The following is a 21,183-nucleotide window of genomic DNA, read 5'->3' on the forward strand; positions in this document are numbered from 1 at the left end:
CACACACACACACACAGATACTGAGGTACACACACACACACACACACACACACACAGACACACACACTGTACACTGGAGATACTGAGGTACACACACACCCACACACAGACACACACACTGTACACTGGAGATACTGAGGTACACGCACACACACGCGCACACACACACACACACACACACTGGAGACACTGAGGTACACACACACACACACACACACAGGAGATACTGAGGTACACACACACACACACACACACACACACAGTACACTGGAGCTACTGAGGTACACACACACACACACACACAGGAGATACTGAGGTACACACACACACACACAGGAGATACTGAGGTACACATACACACACACACACGAGATACTGAGGTACACACACACACACACACACACACACACGAGATACTGAGGTACACACACACACACGAGATACTGAGGTACACACACACACACACACACACACACGAGATACTGAGGTACACACACACACACACACACAGGAGATACTGAGGTACACACACACACACACACACACAGGAGATACTGAGGTACACACACACACACACACACACAGGAGATACTGAGGTACACACACACACACACACACACACACACAGTACACTGGAGCTACTGAGGTACACACACACACACACACACAGGAGATACTGAGGTACACACACACACACACAGGAGATACTGAGGTACACACACACACACACACACACACACACACAGTACACTGGAGATACTGAGGTACACACACACACACACACACACACACACACACACACACACACAGGAGATACTGAGGTACACACACACACACACACACACACACACAGTACACTGGAGATACTGAGGTACACACACACACACACACACACAGGAGATACTGAGGTACACACACACACACACACACACACACACACACACACAGTACACTGGAGATACTGAGGTACACACACACACACACACACACACACACACACACACAGGAGATACTGAGGTACACACACACACACACACACACACACACACACACACACACAGTACACTGGAGATACTGAGGTACACACACACACACACACACACACACACAGGAGATACTGAGGTACACACACACACACACACACACACACACACAGTACACTGGAGATACTGAGGTACACACACACACACACACACACACACAGGAGATACTGAGGTACACACACACACACACACACACACACACACACACACACACACGCAGGAGATACTGAGGTACACACACACACACTCACACACACACACACACTGGAGATACTGAGGTACACACACACCCACACACACACACTGGAGATACTGAGGTACACACACACACACACACACACACACACTGGAGATACTGAGGTACACACACACACACACACACACTGGAGATACTGAGGTACACACACACACACACACACACACAGGAGATACTGAGGTACACACACACACACACACACACACACACACACACACAGTACACTGGAGATACTGAGGTACACACACACCCACACACACACTGGAGATACTGAGGTACACACACACACTGGAGATACTGAGGTACACACACACACACACTGGAGATACTGAGGTACACACACACACACACACACACTGGAGATACTGAGGTACACACACACCCACTGGAGATACTGAGGTACACACACACACACACACACACAGGAGATACTGAGGTACACACACACACACACACACACACACACACACACACACACACACACACACAGGAGATACTGAGTTACACACACACACACACACACACACACACACACACACAGATACTGAGGTACACACACACACACACACACACACACACAGACACACACACTGTACACTGGAGATACTGAGGTACACACACACCCACACACAGACACACACACTGTACACTGGAGATACTGAGGTACACGCACACACACGCGCACACACACACACACACACACACTGGAGACACTGAGGTACGCTCACACGCACACACTCACACTGGAGATACTGAGGTACACACACACGCACACACTCACACGCACACACCGGAGATACTGCGGTATGCACACACACACACACACACGCACACTCTCTCTCACACACTCACACAGACACTCACACTGGAGATTCTGAGGTACACACACACACACACTCACACACACACAGTTTTCCTCTGTGGTGATTGTAATTGTAGTGATGTGATATATTGTCATTGTTGTGTGTGTGAGATGAGAGTAAATGTTGTGTATATAAAGATTTTGTGTAGTTGATGTTTTCAGAGCTAAAACTGAGTGTGTTAAGTGTGAGAAGGTTTTCTTTCTTGCAGGATGTGGAACTGCAGTATTACAGATGAAGGTTGTGCTGCTCTGGCTTCTGCTCCGAGGTCAAACTCCTCATCACACCTGAGAGAACTGGATCTGAAGGGTAATAATCCAGGAAAATCAGGAGTGAAGCTCCTCTCTGATCTACTGAAGGATCCACACTGTAACCTGGAGACACTACAGTGAGTTACTGACTTACTGTCTCTTTACTCTACTGTATCATACTGAATAAAGTATGTGTGTGTGTGTGTGTGTGTGTGTGTGTGTGTGTGTGTGTTTATGCTGATGTGTGTTTACACTGATGTTCTTCTCTCTCTTACAGCATTAACTATAATAAACTCACCAGGACGGCGTATGACAGGAGTCTCACCTCAAACCTCTTCTCCAGGATAAAGCAGTCTTGGTGAAGAGTTAGAACCCGTCCCACATTTCCAGCAGTTTGGGAGCTGAATCATTGAACTTAAAGGGGCAGAGCAGAAACAAAGTCAAGAACAGGCAGAAGGTCATACACAGGAGAAATCAACACACGTAACCAAATATCTGCTGTACAAAGTGACTGCACCGATCTGCCCCGGGGATGGAGACTGACGAGGCTTAAGTACACGTCCGGAAATGTACAGCCAACTCATCCCAAAGCACGAGGCGGGAGCAGGCACGTACAAGATGTGATCGTCCAATGGCAAGCCGGAACATGATGCATTGCAGTGGACTGGGCTTAAAAGAGGAGGAGACAAGACACCCATCCCTCCCCTGACATAGACACACGAATGGAACATAGTACAAATAGAAATAAAACTGAGGACATAACAATGGTCAAGTATCAAATATAATGTAAACTTGCATCGATGAAGTTAATGTTGTTAGTAATTGTTCATAAATTACCATGGTAACACAGAGCTCCAAGGTATAAAAATATGGAGTTTGTCATCAACCAAACAGTAACCAGTTTTAATACCTATAAAAGTTTACGTAGTAAAATTTAGCAAAGCGCTTCACAGTAAATTCAAATGTAAAATTAAACTAATGAAATGTTGTACAGCACATGCTTATGTTAATGTTTGTTACATTATATGATCATATAAATAAATAAATACTCCCAAAGTCACCAGAATTGAAAGCTTTGGTGCTGTTAAACATTTAGAGATTGAGGTTGTGGTGACTCAGTATTTCACTCAGTATATCTGGGTAAGACACAGTGAACGACTCACTGCTGGCATTCATGAAGAGGTCATAAACTCCACTGGAATAATAAATAGGTCTAATAAAACCATGAGTGGAAATTATTGGTGTAAATTTGTTAGGTTAGGCTTCCTCCAACCAGGAACTATATCCTCCAGTCCACGCGGTGGCGGTAACGCGCCTAACAGCTGCTTCTCCGACCAGTAGAAATCACAGAAGAAGAAAAAGCTGCAGCGGGTATCTCCCGAGCAGTTGAGTTATTACACCGAACGAATCATCTCCAAATTAAATAATTTCTGACAGTTTTACAGTTAGATCCGGTTTAAACATAAAAGCTGGTTATTTTGTCTGTGTTTGAGGAATTAAAAATAAAACGTTCTGTTTTTAAACCCGAGGTAAGTTAAACGGAAGCTGTGTGGCTGAATCCCAAATCGATGTCATTTCCGGTTTAAGTGCACTACATTAGGGATGAAATAATGACGGTCTACACCCTATCTAGTGCACTATTTAACTCATGAGGAGAGATTTGTAATTCTGTTTTAGCGGCACTATTTATAACCTTACTTTATCCTAAAATCCATTGTTTGCTCCCTGCTTATAGCAACTAAAATAAACAACAGTGAGTGTAAAAGTGGCTTAGTCATTTAGCAGCTAAAATAACTTTATATTTCTGTAATGTTTTTAATGTATAAACTGATAAACCGAGGTAAAGTTGGGTTTATATTGGACATTCACTTAACATTCGAGCTTCTCTCTTCGATTTCTCAAGAAATAAACACAAAAAGGACAAAAATGTGTGTGTGTAGCTGGCGAGTTCACGTTGTAAAGAAATACTACGCGCATGCGCACGTAAGCATTCATGTCAACATGTCCGCCATATTGATGAGGGAAAGACTACGCTGTAAACAAATACAAGTAAACGGAGGAGCTTTGGCTTTAGACATTATATATACATTGTCTTTAGACATTTAGCTCATTGTCTTTAGACATTATTTTACTTGTTTACTTTTGATCATAATGTTTGAATTAGACATTACTGATCTTACTCGCGCTACACTCTGTATCAGCGCGTCTACACCACGCGTGATCAGCAACGAGGACTCGTTACTAATACATCACTTCTGACAGAATTTACACTGCAAGCGTGCAAATACAGCATATAATGACAAACTTAAATTAAAATAAACCTTTTGAGCAGCTTGCGACCGCATCACTGTCATGCTTCCGTGCTCCACAAACTCCGCTTTATAAAGTTTATAAACCTTCTCGGTGGTGTTTAATCCCTGACTTAGAGGACACATACTTTCTTCCTCAGTCATGTGATGATTTCTCCTCCATCTGATGAGGACTGAGGTCATGTTGGGAATAAAATATAACGCTGACAGAAAGTAAACTGAAGAAAGTCAGTGTCGGTGACTCTGAGGCTAAGCTAGCGGTGTCGCATTACGTGCGTGTGACGATTTGCTGACATTGCTCCTCTTCCGACTACCTACTCAAGTGACGACGAGAGGTTAGGCTATGTCACGTTGTCATAAAGTGGTGTCGGTGCGGTTGTATCGGGGTAGTTTTACAAGTACGAGTACATGAACACAGTATCAGGCTGACACCTGAGTGTCATCGGCATCGGTGCATCCCTAACACACACACACACACAATTAAATTGGAGCAGTAAACCATAAGATCTTTGATGACATCATGTACAGGTCAGAGGTCTAGAACTCACTTTCTTTCTCTCTCTTGATAATCGTTGATTTAATGTAAACATTACATTTATCTCTGTAATCTTCTTCCCTATTTGTGGATATTCTTGAGTGAAATAGTTGAGGCCTCCTACGGAACCTATTAAGTTACACAGGAGCAGTGATGAGAATAAACATGACTTTTGGTGCTCATGATTAAATATGGCAGTTTTATTATGAACCCACTAGATTAGAGAAGGAAATACTGAATGTGAAGTGTAGTACGTGTGAATAGACTATCAGTTTAGATACTGAACCTGAACACTACTAACATGCAGTGCTTTCTTGGGGTGGTGATGAAGTTGGAGTTGAACCGGTGAGAAAGATATTAGAGAGAGGCTTCTTTACACTCCTGAGGATGTTCAATTAGAACCTTCACCAAACTCACCTGGTTCAAGTCATCAGCTAATTAAGCGGCCTGCACGAGCTGAGGTGGGTGCTTTAGAGCAGATAAAACACCAAATGTGTTAGATAAGAGTTCAGAGCCTGTGTTCTAGACACATGATTTAGAGTGGAGACTTAGGCTTAGACCTGAGCTTTGGAGTTATTCTGATTATAGGTTTCAGTGAGGAAGTGACTGAAGTTAAGGAGAGGAACTGAAAATAAAGTTGTAGTCTTTCTGAGTAAACAGAATAAGGCTATATTATTGTTACCGGGGGAGGGGGGGGGGGGGGGGGGAGAAACTCGTAGCAGCGCTGATGAAATACATATACATAACAAAAACTGCTAGGAAAAAAAAAACTCAGGCCATTTGCTTAGCCTAATACGTTTTTTTCCATCTGCACAAAATTATTTTTGCAGCCGCTTTTGCAATAAAAAGACTTAAAGTCGAGGGTCCCTGTAAGTATCTATGGAGAGAGAGAGAGAGAAAGAGGAGTAGTGAACCATTGACATCATGTACAGCGTTAGCATGAAGGTGTGATTGACAGTTTTTAGAAATCACTTCCTAATCCTATGCTAAGATGAATACTACTAGGCTACTACTCTAATAATAATAATAATAATAATAATAATAATAATAATAATAATAATAATGAGAAGAAGAAAGATAGATTAAAGGGTGAAGAGTAAAATCAATATAAAGTGGGGCTGTTTTGTCTTCAGCAAGAATACCTAGTGCTAATAAGTAAATTGTCAACAACATTGTATATATATCTAGTGCCTGGTAATCAACCTCCTCATCTGGTGAGAGGACAGTCCACTCATCCTGACATTTCACACAGTATGAATAATAATGATAACAAAAGGAAGTAAAGCTAAATGAATGTTTTAACTGAGAGCAATACTTTGTACCCATATTTCCAACTGTATAGTATATTGCACACAGTTTTTGCTTGTTACGTTTAGACCCGAGGGGATTGCAAACTTCAAAAGTACCATCGTCATTATAACATTCTTCCTCAACTTCCTCAAGCAGATGCTGAGGATCATCAGCCATAGTCCGTTGTAACACAGTGTGTTTATGCTTTTGGTAAATATGACATCTAAAGGACTCATACTTTGAAAAGGTCCTCTGACAGTCATTAAGACCAAAAGTTATTGAAAAATTTGCCTCATGTGCATGAATGAGACCAATGTGCTGGATTAATTTGACAATCGTTCTCTGAGAGCATTTAGGACACCAGAATAGGCGAGGCATTTTTGGCAGATATTACTGTAAGAGGTTGATTACTCTGGTAACTGGAGTAGGTAGAGGCTTGTCACCATCCATAGTAAGTTTCAAAACATATTGCTGAAGAAAAATCTGTTTCTTGAAGAGTGTTCTTCAAATGAGATGGATATGTTGAACAGAAGACAAAATAAGCACAAAATGAAGCAAGAGCCCTTTCATCCACACTGCTAGCCCAGCAGATCTCTATCCCATCTACTTTGATGACTGCAGTGACTCTCCTTGTAAACACAGTTTTGCAGTCAGTGACTTCTGGTACTTGCAGTGGTAACAGCAGACTTTCTATGCCAGCGACTTGCCTTCGAGCCTCAGCTTTATTAACTGTTCAGAAAAAACTGTTTTTTTCTTCTCAATGGAATATTTAGGAAAGGGAGGGGAGGAGAGAAGAAAAAAGGTGATGTTCATCACCACCCCAAGAAAGCACTGCATGTTAGTAGTGTTCAGAGTCAGTATCTAAACTGATAGTCTATTCACACACACATTAGCGCTAATACACTTCACATCCAGTATTTCCTTCTCTAATGTAGTGGGTTCATTGGTAACAGGTTTGTCTGATTAGTATTCTGGAGAAGGTTAACAATGTCGGTGTGTTGGTTTGGAGTTGTAGTTTGTGTTTGCCATGTTTGTAGTCTGAGGTGCATTCTGGGAAACGGAGTCGCTGGTTTGCTGTGACATGACAATGACACTTGAGAGTTTACTGTTCAAGACTCAGAATTACTATACATTACTATAATTAGCATCAAGCTGCACATGACATTTTATGAAAGTAGTACTATGTTTTTGCTTATTTACCGGTACCTCATACAGTCAAAAGGTTATTGAATTTTAATTATTTTTCTTAAAAATAAAATAAAAAAATCTAAAAACTGAGTTGTGTCGTGGAAATTAGACAACACTTGCAGACTCGTCCTCTGAGGTGAAAAAGGTTTATTACAGAAAGATGGTTAATACAGCATAGAAGAAGTATCCCAGAAGACAAAAAAAATGACATGATCATCCTGTTTACAACGTTTACAGCCAGGCTCTTAATGCATGCTGTTACCTTCTTGAGCATTAGTGAATGTTTGCACCTTTTGGAATAGTCGTGTACGAGTCCTTCAATTGTCCTCAGTGTGAAAAGATGGATCGGAACATCATATAACCGCTACTGGAAAGGGCTAAAATATGCAGGAAAAGCAAAGTATGTGAAGGACCTGGAGGATTTTTCTGAAGAACAGTGGGCAGTTTAACTGCTCAGGACAAACAAGGGACTCATGAACAACTATCATAACACATAAAAAGAGTCGTGGATCATTCAGGTAACGACACACAGTATTAAGAAGCAAACGTGTGTAAACTTTTGAATGGGGGTAATTTTGATTAATTCAGCTATTATCTTGTGGACTATATGTAAACATCTGTTATGTGAAATAGCTTATTCATGGCGGTACTAAATAAGAAACTTAGGATTTTTATGATCAATCTTATTTTGTTAAGAGTATTAAGATTTTGTAGATTCTGCAAGGGGTATGTAAACTTCCGATCGCAACTGTATAGCCACCCAGCTACCAACACACACACACACACACACACACACACACACAATTTCAACCACTTAAAAACAGCAAGGACTTTTTATAAACAATCAAAAATAGACTATAATATGAGCATTTTAACAAATTAACAAAGACACCACAGTTAAAACACTCTAAATACCTTCTTTTTGCAAAAGTTTTCAAAAGTCTTCTCTTGCGCCCGCACTCTCAATCTGATGCCAGCTGGAGCCACCTCTTCATGGTCCCCTCAACCTCCATCTCTGCAGCTTTAGCCGTGGAGAGGTTTCTATGAACATTGGAAGAAAGCAATACATATCGTAAGGTTATTATGAATCTTAAGCATTAATTACGTTTATACCATGGTCAGTGTGAATATTGGATTCTGAATGGCTGGAAGGTGTGCATTATAACCGTTTATTGCACAGGTAGTTCCAGTCAGTTTTATCACTGTGAGCATTTCTAAATCAACGCGCAGCCTACATGCACACACAAACACACACACGCACATACACTCGAGCATACAGAGACATTCGTTAACACACATTCATACACACAGACACTTCTTGCCGGTGCTGTCTGCAACTTTAACAAAAAAAATAACTTTGCTGGTGAAAAGTTACATTATATTTCTCAGCAATGAGGTGTTACCATCACTGTTTGTGAAGTAATTCAACTCTCAGTTTTACTACACTACTGCTGCGCAACACTGACTATGTTTACATGGACAGCAGTAATCTAATTATTGACCTTACTCTGAGTAAGATAATAACGTGATTAAGGTGTCACCGCGCCACACCGTCCGAAGTCCCTCCAGAATTTCACGTATCAACATACAGTTCGTCTTCGTTATGGTATAGTATACAGTTTTGGGTGTTTTTATTTATTTTTTTTATGAACGCTTTAACGCAGTTATTTATTTGTCATGCTGTACGTGCAAATAGACAACTGCTTGAAGCCGTGAGCTGCATCCCAAACCATGCACTTAGCGTCTCTATAGTAGCCGAGATAGATGTATTTTCCTAACTACAGGCCTATAGTAGGCAAGTATGCGGTTTGGGATGCAGCGGTGCTCTCTTGTTCGCCGTAAAATGTTGAGCACTGCCGTGTGTGTACGTGTCCTGTCGCAAAATGTGGTGAAAACTCACACAACGTTAATAATGTGATTCAGGTGTTTACATGTCTGTAATACACGTTGATAATGCGACTAAAACAGGAGTACTCGACATGTCTTAATTCGATTAGTGCTTACTTCGAGTAACTTGACTTTAATCAGATTAAGGTAATTAAAAATTGCTGTTAAGGTAAGGTAATTAAAAATCTCATCACACTACTTTATCTCTGTGTCTGATTTATATCGGGCAAAATTCCAGATCTAATGACCTAACTAATAGAAATTAACTGTCATTTTAAACTTCTAATCAAAGTTTGTGCTTCTAAAATCAATGACAGCTTTAACTTTATTAATTGTGGAAAGACCATGGTATAAGCGGGGTAATCCATGGCTAGGTGACGATTTGAACGAGTGGTTCTTTTCCTCCACATCATGCACTAAAATTGTTTAATGCACATCTAGCTGTGGATTACCCCTTACATATAATCTGAGAGAGACAGCTAATTCTGTATGTAAACAGATATACTTACCAATCATGACCTCTCCAAGTTGGAGAGTGGCCAGTGAAGTCTTTCCATCGACTCCCCTCCAATTGAGGTTCTTTGCAAGGGAGTTAGCAATCACCCTCTTCAATATGCGCCAGGTGCAGTCGAGCACATCTGCCCTGTCAATAAGCGCCAACCAGTTTATCCGAAACCGATGATTTTTAAAACAATAATATAATATAAAATAATATAAAATATAAATAATTAATAAGCATGTATTGCCTTGTCAACTGTGTCAGTGCTTCTCACTACTCCTGCAGTTACCCTGCCCTGTGTGCTTTCCATGTTTTGCTCCTCTACCAAAGATTAGGTCATAACTGTTCCCTCATATCAAAGTGGTGTTGAATGTTGTGCTTTGAGTACGAGTGTGTCACCTTGAGAAAACAAACACTCTCAGTAGCTGTGTAATTGTGCAAGCAATTGTTAACAAAAAAAGAAAAAAATTCTCACCAGTTTTTGCTTGCAATCTGGGCTCTGTTGCATCCTTTGCTCCAGACTACGCAGTTGAGGAAGATCTTGCAGGGCAGTAAATCTTCATCAGTATCCAAAGACTGCACCTGGAACACCTGTAGTTGAAGCAAGCTCAGTGGTTTGTTGGTCCAGCACCATCTCTAATTTAGTCAACGCCTCCCTCAGCATGGTTATGGTAAAGAAGTTAACAATATTTACAAATGATACACACTACAAAACTGTACAACTCCATCCTCAGTCTTATTCCTAACCTACACAAATTCTAGTAAGATGGCTGAGTGGAAATCACGGTTAATTAATACCTACAAAAGAAAGTCAATCAGAAAGCAGGAGAATACTTGGTACTGCCGGTACTGAAAAAAAAACGTTATCGTATCATTCTTTTTAAAATTTTAGTATCAACTTGGTACAGATACTTTTGACATCACAACTTACCAATTACAACATCCTTGAATTGCAGGGATGCCAAGGATATTTTCCCATTCATTTGTAACAGATAGCTACACGGTGACAGGGGCGGCTGTGGATCAGGTGGTAGAGTGGGTTGTCCACTAATCCACTAATCGTAGGGTTGGCAGTTTGATTCTCAGTCCACATGACTCCACATGCCAAAGTGTCCTTGGGCAAGACACTGAACCCCAAGTTGCTCCTGATGGCAAGTTAGCACCTTGCATGGCAGCTCTGCTACCATTGGTGTGTGAATGGGTAAAAGAGACACAGTGTAAAGCGCTTTGGATAAAAGTGTTTTATAAGTGCGCCATTTACCATTTTACCATTTAGTGACACAGAAGCGGAGTCCGTTCCATTCCGTGGTGTTTTAATTAACGGAAGTAAAAAAAGAGATGAAGAGAAGGGTGGGGTCTTAGGAAGCAATAAAAAGAACAGGTGACTAGGTGAGAGAAAGCGGGACACGGAAATGAGAGCCAGGTGGGAATGGCGGAACTGATGGTGTGCGTTTGCCAAGGACCATGCTAATGCTCTTACTGTGGATTATAACCTTGTGGATATTGATTCAGGAGGCTGGCGAACACTTCGGGAATATTCTGCCAAGGTGAATAAACGAGCGAGCGGAGTTTTGAGGGTTCGGAGGCACATCACGGTTTTGAGATCCTTTCTTTAATACTTTTGTAGAGAACCAGTATGTTTAAATCGTTGGATGTTACTGTCTGTAAAGAACTCCGAGTGTTAAGCGGAATCTGACTGCCGGTTTCCCATGCTTTCGGGATCACGAACTCCCGTACGCCTAAATCACCGCCATTGAAGTGCAGCTTTTAAAGTGAACAACTTTTTGTTTTGGTTAAGAATTATTTTGGGGTTAAATGTTTTTTTTTCTGCCTTTTGTGTGTGAAAATTTTCTTTAATGAATAGAGCCTTGTTTCCTTATGGGTGCGTTTATTAACTTTTTGGTTTTCATTATTTCAGTTTCTATGACTGAAACGATCTGTATTTTCTTATGTTTATTGCATAAATAATAATAAACTTATTTTGTAAGAATTGAGTAGCCTACTGATTTTTTTATTCTGAGTGATGTCCAAATTATAAGTTATAAGTGACTGTTAATTTGAACTGTCTGGCGTCCAAACCCCATAAGGTAACACGCTACAGAGTGGCGCCCAAATGGGGACCGAACCGTAAGATTTAGAAAGTTTAGTTGGGGTACTGATCTTAACAGACTTGGACATTTGCGTTATTGATGGACTTGACCATTGTTAATTATTGTGAAATACAGTGTGTACATATATTTTCAGTTTTTCTGGTTGGTGTTTACATGAAATGTATGGTTATTGAGAACATTCAGGAGTCTGTGTAACTACTTGCTTCTCTGTATTGTTTCTCTTATTCCCTGGCCATGTCTACCCCTACCCATCGAATCAAGCGCATCATTACTCTTGTCTTCTTGATGAAGGAAAGAGCCAGGCTTCCACATTCAGTGGAAAAGCAGAGACTGCCCGTGATTTTGCAAGCAGCTGTTATCTGCCTTGCTACAAAAGCTCAATGGAAGGGAAACCGCTCCCAGCCTTTTTCGGGCGTAGACCTCTTGCTGATAGGTGAACTTGGCGACCAGTACTTTATGGAAAATTTTCCAGTCACGCACAGAGTCTTATTGAGCAACGAAAGAGCCAGGCTTCCACTTTCTGTGGAAAACCAGAGACTCCCTTTCATTTTGTAAGCAAATGTTAACTGCTTTGCTACGAAAGCACAAAAGAAGGAAATCTGCTCTGTCCAAGGTGTCGCTTTCCGGCTGTTCCTGGAGGAGCTGATCCTACAGTGATGAGTGTTAGGCAAACGTGATAACCACCACACTACAGAAACCATGACAGAGCTGCGCTTCGGCTCTTGCCTATGGTCTGCTGATGAGAAGAGCACATACTTAAACTTTTGTTCAGCAGAGTTGAATTGCCTAGCATGGCATTGGTGGTATAGAGGTGAGCATAGCTGCCTTCCAAGTAGTTGACCTGCGTTTGATTCCTGGCCAATGCACGGATTGTAACTCGGAGCTTCTGGAGCTACTTTATGGTAGTTGGCACAAAAGGAAGGAATCACCTACCTGAAAGTAAATGGGTCAACAGAATGTGCCATAGGCTTCTCTGCAGGCCTCCCACAACTCTTTCTGCTTCCCACTTGAATTCTTAGTGCTTCTTTGCTGTTTGTAAACACAGCATTATCCAACAGGGCACGTTTGACCCGTGAACAGGGGCGAAAATGTTAGAAAATGCCGTCTCTCCGTGTCTGTCTTTTGTTAGCGACAAGCTAGCATGCAAACTGTGATGAGAGGTGTACATTTTCCACAATCAGCCATCTATATAGTCAATGTTTTATATTTAATAAGCAAATATGTGTATGTGCTGATTGGTCTTAAGCAGCGTTGTCCAATCTTCAGCTTTTCGTTCCAATCTAGCAGGAGGCACACCTGATTCCAATTGTTGGATCCGCTGATCTTGGCTTTCAATAGACTAAAGTGTGGCTTCTGCTTGGTTAGAATGACAACCTGCAACCACACTGGCCCATTCTGGAGAAGACTGGACAACCCTGATCTAAAGCAAATAAAGACCGAGGTAAGTGCCACTTTGTGAGTTCTGAATCCGTCATGCCGACTCGACGTCACTCGATGAACAGGGAAGGAACTGGTAGATGAGAAGACTTCCCACTGTTGACGAATGGCGATTTCAAGTTGAGGGTGCGTTTGCTTTGCGTTTTCCCGCTTGGAGGTGGGGAATTACAAGTCGCAACCTCTTGTCAAGCGCATCATTACTCTTGTCTTCTTGATGAAGGAAAGAGCCAGGCTTCCACATTCAGTGGAAAAGCAGAGACTGCCCGTGATTTTGCAAGCAGCTGTTATCTGCCTTGCTACAAAAGCTCAATGGAAGGGAAACCGCTCCCAGCCTTTTTCGGGCGTAGACCTCTTGCTGATAGGTGAACTTGGCGACCAGTACTTTATGGAAAATTTTCCAGTCACGCACAGAGTCTTATTGAGCAACGAAAGAGCCAGGCTTCCATTTTCTGTGGAAAACCAGAGACTCCCTTTCATTTTGTAAGCAAATGTTAACTGCTTTGCTACGAAAGCACAAAAGAAGGAAATCTGCTCTGTCCAAGGTGTCGCTTTCCAGCTGTTCCTGGAGGACCTGATCCTACAGTGATGAGTGTTAGGCAAACGTGATAACCACCACACTACAGAAACCATGACAGAGCTGCGCTTCGGCTCTTGCCTATGGTCTGCTGATGAGAAGAGCACATACTTAAACTTTTGTTTAGCAGAGTTGAATTGCCTAGCATGGCATTGGTGGTATAGAGGTGAACATAGCTGCCTTCCAAGCAGTTGACCTGGGTTCGATTCCCGGCCAATGCACGGATTCTAACTCGGAGCCTCTGGAGCTGCTTTATGGTAGTTGGCACAAAAAGAAGGAATCACCTACCTAAAAATTAATGGGTCAAGAGAATGTGCCATAGGCTTCTCTGCAGGCCTCCCACAACTCTTTCTGCTTCCCACTTGAATTCTTAGTGCTTCTTTGCTGTTTGTAAACACAGCATTATCCAACAGGGCACGTTTGACCCGTGAACAGGGGCGAAAATGTTAGAAAATGCCGTCTCTCCGTGTCTGTCTTTTGTTAGCGACAAGCTAGCATGCAAACTGTGATGAGAGGTGTACATTTTCCACAATCAGCCATCTATATAGTCAATGTTTTATATTTAATAAGCAAATATGTCTATATGCTGATTGGTCTTAAGCAGCGTTGTCCAATCTTCAGCTTTTCGTTCCAATCTAGCAGGAGGCACACCTGATTCCAATTGTTGGATCCGCTGATCTTGGCTTTCAATAGACTAAAGTGTGGCTTCTGCTTGGTTAGAATGACAACCTGCAACCACTCTGGCCCATTCTGGAGAAGACTGGACAACCCTTATCTAAAGCAAATAAAGACCGAGGTCAGTGCCACTTTGTGAGTTCTGAATCCGTCATGCCGACTCGACGTCACTCGGTGAACAGGGAAGGAACTGGTAGATGAGAAGACTTCCCACTGTTGACGAATGGCGATTTCAAGTTGAGGGTGCATTTGCATTGCGTTTTCCGGCTTGGAGGTGGGGAATTACAAGTCGCTACCTCGTGTCAAGCGCATCAGTACTCTTGTCTTCTTGATGAAGGAAAGAGCCAGGCTTCCACATTCAGTGGAAAAGCAGAGATTGCCCGTGATATTGCAAGCAGCTGTTATCTGCCTTGCTACAAAAGCTCAATGGAAGGGAAACCGCTCCCAGCCTTTTTCGGGCGTAGACCTCTTGCTGATAGGTGAACTTGGCGACCAGTACTTTATGGAAAATTTTCCAGTCACGCACAGAGTCTTATTGAGCAACGAAAGAGCCAGGCTTCCACTTTCTGTGGAAAACCAGAGACTCCCTTTCATTTTGTAAGCAAATGTTAACTGCTTTGCGACAAAAGCACAAAAGAAGGAAATCTGCTCTGTCCAAGGTGTCGCTTTCCGGCTGTTCCTGGAGGAGCTGATCCTACAGTGATGAGTGTTAGGCAAACGTGATAACCACCACACTACAGAAACCATGACAGAGCTGCGCTTCGGCTCTTGCCTATGGTCTGCTGATGAGAAGAGCACATACTTAAACTTTTGTTCAGCAGAGTTGAATTGCCTAGCATGGCATTGGTGGTATAGAGGTGAGCATAGCTGCCTTCCAAGTAGTTGACCTGCGTTTGATTCCTGGCCAATGCACGGATTGTAACTCGGAGCTTCTGGAGCTACTTTATGGTAGTTGGCACAAAAGGAAGGAATCACCTACCTGAAAGTAAATGGGTCAACAGAATGTGCCATAGGCTTCTCTGCAGGCCTCCCACAACTCTTTCTGCTTCCCACTTGAATTCTTAGTGCTTCTTTGCTGTTTGTAAACACAGCATTATCCAACAGGGCACGTTTGACCCGTGAACAGGGGCGAAAATGTTAGAAAATGCCGTCTCTCCGTGTCTGTCTTTTGTTAGCGACAAGCTAGCATGCAAACTGTGATGAGAGGTGTACATTTTCCACAATCAGCCATCTATATAGTCAATGTTTTATATTTAATAAGCAAATATGTCTATATGCTGATTGGTCTTAAGCAGCGTTGTCCAATCTTCAGCTTTTCGTTCCAATCTAGCAGGAGGCACACCTGATTCCAATTGTTGGATCCGCTGATCTTGGCTTTCAATAGACTAAAGTGTGGCTTCTGCTTGGTTAGAATGACAACCTGCAACCACACTGGCCCATTCTGGAGAAGACTGGACAACCCTGATCTAAAGCAAATAAAGACCGAGGTCAGTGCCACTTTGTGAGTTCTGAATCCGTCATGCCGACTCGACGTCACTCGGTGAACAGGGAAGGAACTGGTAGATGAGAAGACTTCCCACTGTTGACGAATGGCGATTTCAAGTTGAGGGTGCATTTGCATTGCGTTTTCCCGCTTGGAGGTGGGGAATTACAAGTCGCTACCTCGTGTCAAGCGCATCAGTACTCTTGTCTTCTTGATGAAGGAAAGAGCCGGAAAAGCAGAGACTGCCCGTGATATTGCAAGCAGCTGTTATCTGCCTTGCTACAAAAGCTCAATGGAAGGGAAACCGCTCCCAGCCTTTTTCGGGCGTAGACCTCTTGCTGATAGGTGAACTTGGCGACCAGTACTTTATGGAAAATTTTCCAGTCACGCACAGAGTCTTATTGAGCAACGAAAGAGCCAGGCTTCCATTTTCTGTGGAAAACCAGAGACTCCCTTTCATTTTGTAAGCAAATGTTAACTGCTTTGCTACGAAAGCACAAAAGAAGGAAATCTGCTCTGTCCAAGGTGTCGCTTTCCGGCTGTTCCTGGAGGACCTGATCCTACAGTGATGAGTGTTAGGCAAACGTGATAACCACCACACTACAGAAACCATGACAGAGCTGCGCTTCGGCTCTTGCCTATGGTCTGCTGATGAGAAGAGCACATACTTAAACTTTTGTTCAGCAGAGTTGAATTGCCTAGCATGGCATTGGTGGTATAGAGGTGAGCATAGCTGCCTTCCAAGTAGTTAACCTGCGTTTGATTCCTGGCCAATGCACGGATTGTAACTCGGAGCTTCTGGAGCTACTTTATGGTAGTTGGCACAAAAGGAAGGAATCACCTACCTGAAAGTAAATGGGTCAACAGAATGTGCCATAGGCTTCTCTGCGGGCCTCCCACAACTCTTTCTGCTTCCCACTTGAATTCTTAGTGCTTCTTTGCTGTTTGTAAACACAGCATTATCCAACAGGGCACGTTTGACCCGTGAACAGGGGCGAAAATGTTAGAAAATGCCGTCTCTCCGTGTCTGTCTTTTGTTAGCGACAAGCTAGCATGCAAACTGTGATGAGAGGTGTACATTTTCCACAATCAGCCATCTATATAGTCAATGTTTTATATTTAATAAGCAAATATGTCTATATGCTGATTGGTCTTAAGCAGCGTTGTCCAATCTTCAGCTTTTCGTTCCAATCTAGCAGGAGCCACACCTGATTCCAATTGTTGGATCCGCTGATCTTGGCTTTCAATAGACTAAAGTGTGGCTTCTGCTTGGTTAGAATGACAACCTGCAACCACACTGGCCCATTCTGGAGAAGACTGGACAACCCTGATCTAAAGCAAATAAAGACCGAGGTCAGTGCCACTTTGTGAGTTCTGAATCCGTCATGCCGACTCGACGTCACTCGATGAACAGGGAAGGAACTGGTAGATGAGAAGACTTCCCACTGTTGACGAATGGCGATTTCAAGTTGAGGGTGCATTTGCATTGCGTTTTCCCGCTTGGAGGTGGGGAATTACAAGTCGCTACCTCGTGTCAAGCACATCAGTACTCTTGTCTTCTTGATGAAGGAAAGAGCCAGGCTTCCACATTCAGTGGAAAAGCAGAGACTGCCCGTGATATTGCAAGCAGCTGTTATCTGCCTTGCTACAAAAGCTCAATGGAAGGGAAACCGCTCCCAGCCTTTTTCGGGCGTAGACCTCTTGCTGATAGGTGAACTTGGCGACCAGTACTTTATGGAAAAATTTTCCAGTCACGCACAGAGTCTTATTGAGCAACGAAAGAGCCAGGCTTCCATTTTCTGTGGAAAACCAGAGACTCCCTTTCATTTTGTAAGCAAATGTTAACTGCTTTGCTACGAAAGCACAAAAGAAGGAAATCTGCTCTGTCCAAGGTGTCGCTTTCCGGCTGTTCCTGGAGGACCTGATCCTACAGTGATGAGTGTTAGGCAAACGTGATAACCACCACACTACAGAAACCATGACAGAGCTGCGCTTCGGCTCTTGCCTATGGTCTGCTGATGAGAAGAGCACATACTTAAACTTTTGTTCAGCAGAGTTGAATTGCCTAGCATGGCATTGGTGGTATAGAGGTGAGCATAGCTGCCTTCCAAGTAGTTAACCTGCGTTTGATTCCTGGCCAATGCACGGATTGTAACTCGGAGCTTCTGGAGCTACTTTATGGTAGTTGGCACAAAAGGAAGGAATCACCTACCTGAAAGTAAATGGGTCAACAGAATGTGCCATAGGCTTCTCTGCGGGCCTCCCACAACTCTTTCTGCTTCCCACTTGAATTCTTAGTGCTTCTTTGCTGTTTGTAAACACAGCATTATCCAACAGGGCACGTTTGACCCGTGAACAGGGGCGAAAATGTTAGAAAATGCCGTCTCTCCGTGTCTGTCTTTTGTTAGCGACAAGCTAGCATGCAAACTGTGATGAGAGGTGTACATTTTCCACAATCAGCCATCTATATAGTCAATGTTTTATATTTAATAAGCAAATATGTCTATATACTGATTGGTCTTAAGCAGCGTTGTCCAATCTTCAGCTTTTCGTTCCAATCTAGCAGGAGGCACACCTGATTCCAATTGTTGGATCCGCTGATCTTGGCTTTCAATAGACTAAAGTGTGGCTTCTGCTTGGTTAGAATGACAACCTGCAACCACTCTGGCCCATTCTGGAGAAGACTGGACAACCCTTATCTAAAGCAAATAAAGACCGAGGTCAGTGCCACTTTGTGAGTTCTGAATCCGTCATGCCGACTCGACGTCACTCGGTGAACAGGGAAGGAACTGGTAGATGAGAAGACTTCCCACTGTTGACGAATGGCGATTTCAAGTTGAGGGTGCATTTGCATTGCGTTTTCCGGCTTGGAGGTGGGGAATTACAAGTCGCTACCTCGTGTCAAGCGCATCAGTACTCTTGTCTTCTTGATGAAGGAAAGAGCCAGGCTTCCACATTCAGTGGAAAAGCAGAGATTGCCCGTGATATTGCAAGCAGCTGTTATCTGCCTTGCTACAAAAGCTCAATGGAAGGGAAACCGCTCCCAGCCTTTTTCGGGCGTAGACCTCTTGCTGATAGGTGAACTTGGCGACCAGTACTTTATGGAAAATTTTCCAGTCACGCACAGAGTCTTATTGAGCAACGAAAGAGCCAGGCTTCCACTTTCTGTGGAAAACCAGAGACTCCCTTTCATTTTGTAAGCAAATGTTAACTGCTTTGCGACAAAAGCACAAAAGAAGGAAATCTGCTCTGTCCAAGGTGTCGCTTTCCGGCTGTTCCTGGAGGAGCTGATCCTACAGTGATGACAACCGGTCAGTTATTAAAGCAAAGTTCAAAATTGCTAGCTTGTTTCTACCCGGTCTCGAACCAGGGACCTTTTGCGTGTTGGGCAAACGTGATAACCACTACACTACAGAAACCATGACAAAGGTGTGAGTCGGCTCTTGCCTACAGTCTGATGATGAGAAGAGCACATACTTAAACTTTTGTTCAGCAGGGTTGAAATGCCTAGTGTTGCATTGGTGGTATAGAGGTGAGCATAACTGCCTTCCAAGCAGTTGCCCGGGTTCGATTTCCGGCTAATGCATGGATTCTAACTCGGAGCCTCTGGAGCTGCTTTATGGTAGTTGGCACAAAAAGAAAGAATCACCTACCTAAAAATTAATGCGTCAAGAGAATGTGCCATAGGCTTCTCTGCAGGCCTCCCACAACTCTTTCTGCTTCCCACTTGAATTCTTAGTGCTTCTTTGCTGTTTGTAAGCACAGCATTATCCAACAGGGCACGTTTGACCCGTGAACAGGGGCGAAAATGTTAGAAAATGCCGTCTCTCCGTGTCTGTCTTTTGTTAGCGACAAGCTAGCATGCAAACTGTGATGAGAGGTGTACATTTTTCACAATCAGCCATCTATATAGTCAATGTTTTATATTTAATAAGCAAATATGTCTATATGCTGATTGGTCTTAAGCAGCGTTGTCCAATCTTCAGCTTTTCGTTCCAATCTAGCAGGAGCCACACCTGATTCCAATTGTTGGATCCGCTGATCTTGGCTTTCAATAGACTAAAGTGTGGCTTCTGCTTGGTTAGAATGACAACCTGCAACCACACTGGCCCATTCTGGAGAAGACTGGACAACCCTGATCTAAAGCAAATAAAGACCGAGGTAAGTGCCACTTTGTGAGTTCTGAATCCGTCATGCCGACTCGACGTCACTCGATGAACAGGGAAGGAACTGGTAGATGAGAAGACTTCCCACTGTTGACGAATGGCGATTTCAAGTTGAGGGTGCGTTTGCTTTGCGTTTTCCCGCTTGGAGGTGGGGAATTACAAGTCGCAACCTCTTGTCAAGCGCATCATTACTCTTGTCTTCTTGATGAAGGAAAGAGCCAGGCTTCCACATTCAGTGGAAAAGCAGAGACTGCCGGTGATTTTGCAAGCAGCTGTTATCTGCCTTGCTACAAAAGCTCAATGGAAGGGAAACCGCTCCCAGCCTTTTTCGGGTGTAGACCTCTTGCTGATAGGTGAACTTGGCGACCAGTACTTTATGGAAAATTTTCCAGTCACGCACAGAGTCTTATTGAGCAACGAAAGAGCCAGGCTTCCATTTTCTGTGGAAAACCAGAGACTCCCTTTCATTTTGTAAGCAAATGTTAACTGCTTTGCTACGAAAGCACAAAAGAAGGAAATCTGCTCTGTCCAAGGTGTCGCTTTCCGGCTGTTCCTGGAGGACCTGATCCTACAGTGATGAGTGTTAGGCAAACGTGATAACCACCACACTACAGAAACC

At 43.1% G+C, this 21,183-nt stretch overlaps 1 protein-coding gene and 2 non-coding genes across 4 annotated transcripts in view; 2 read left to right on the forward strand and 1 right to left on the reverse strand.

Annotated features, from left to right (window-relative positions):
• Nucleotides 1–3,195, forward strand: part of LOC128634209 (NLR family CARD domain-containing protein 3-like) — a 38,301-nt gene extending 35,106 nt beyond the window's left edge. For both annotated transcript variants that reach the window (XM_053684492.1, XM_053684491.1), the window contains exons 8-9: nucleotides 2,371–2,547; nucleotides 2,688–3,195. The gene's annotated coding sequence lies outside the window, so the exon portion shown is untranslated. The remainder of the gene's footprint in view (nucleotides 1–2,370; nucleotides 2,548–2,687) is intronic.
• Nucleotides 3,196–14,389: 11,194 nt separating this feature from the next.
• On the forward strand, nucleotides 14,390–14,461 carry trnag-ucc (transfer RNA glycine (anticodon UCC)). Its single transcript has one exon. It is a non-coding gene; the product is annotated as a tRNA-Gly (tRNA).
• Nucleotides 14,462–19,744: 5,283 nt separating this feature from the next.
• On the reverse strand, nucleotides 19,745–19,817 carry trnav-aac (transfer RNA valine (anticodon AAC)). The gene has a single exon. It is a non-coding gene; the product is annotated as a tRNA-Val (tRNA).
• Between the last annotated feature and the right edge of the window lie 1,366 nt (nucleotides 19,818–21,183).

This window comes from Ictalurus punctatus, chromosome 12 (genome assembly GCF_001660625.3).
Source record: "Ictalurus punctatus breed USDA103 chromosome 12, Coco_2.0, whole genome shotgun sequence".
Taxonomy (NCBI): domain Eukaryota; kingdom Metazoa; phylum Chordata; class Actinopteri; order Siluriformes; family Ictaluridae; genus Ictalurus; species Ictalurus punctatus.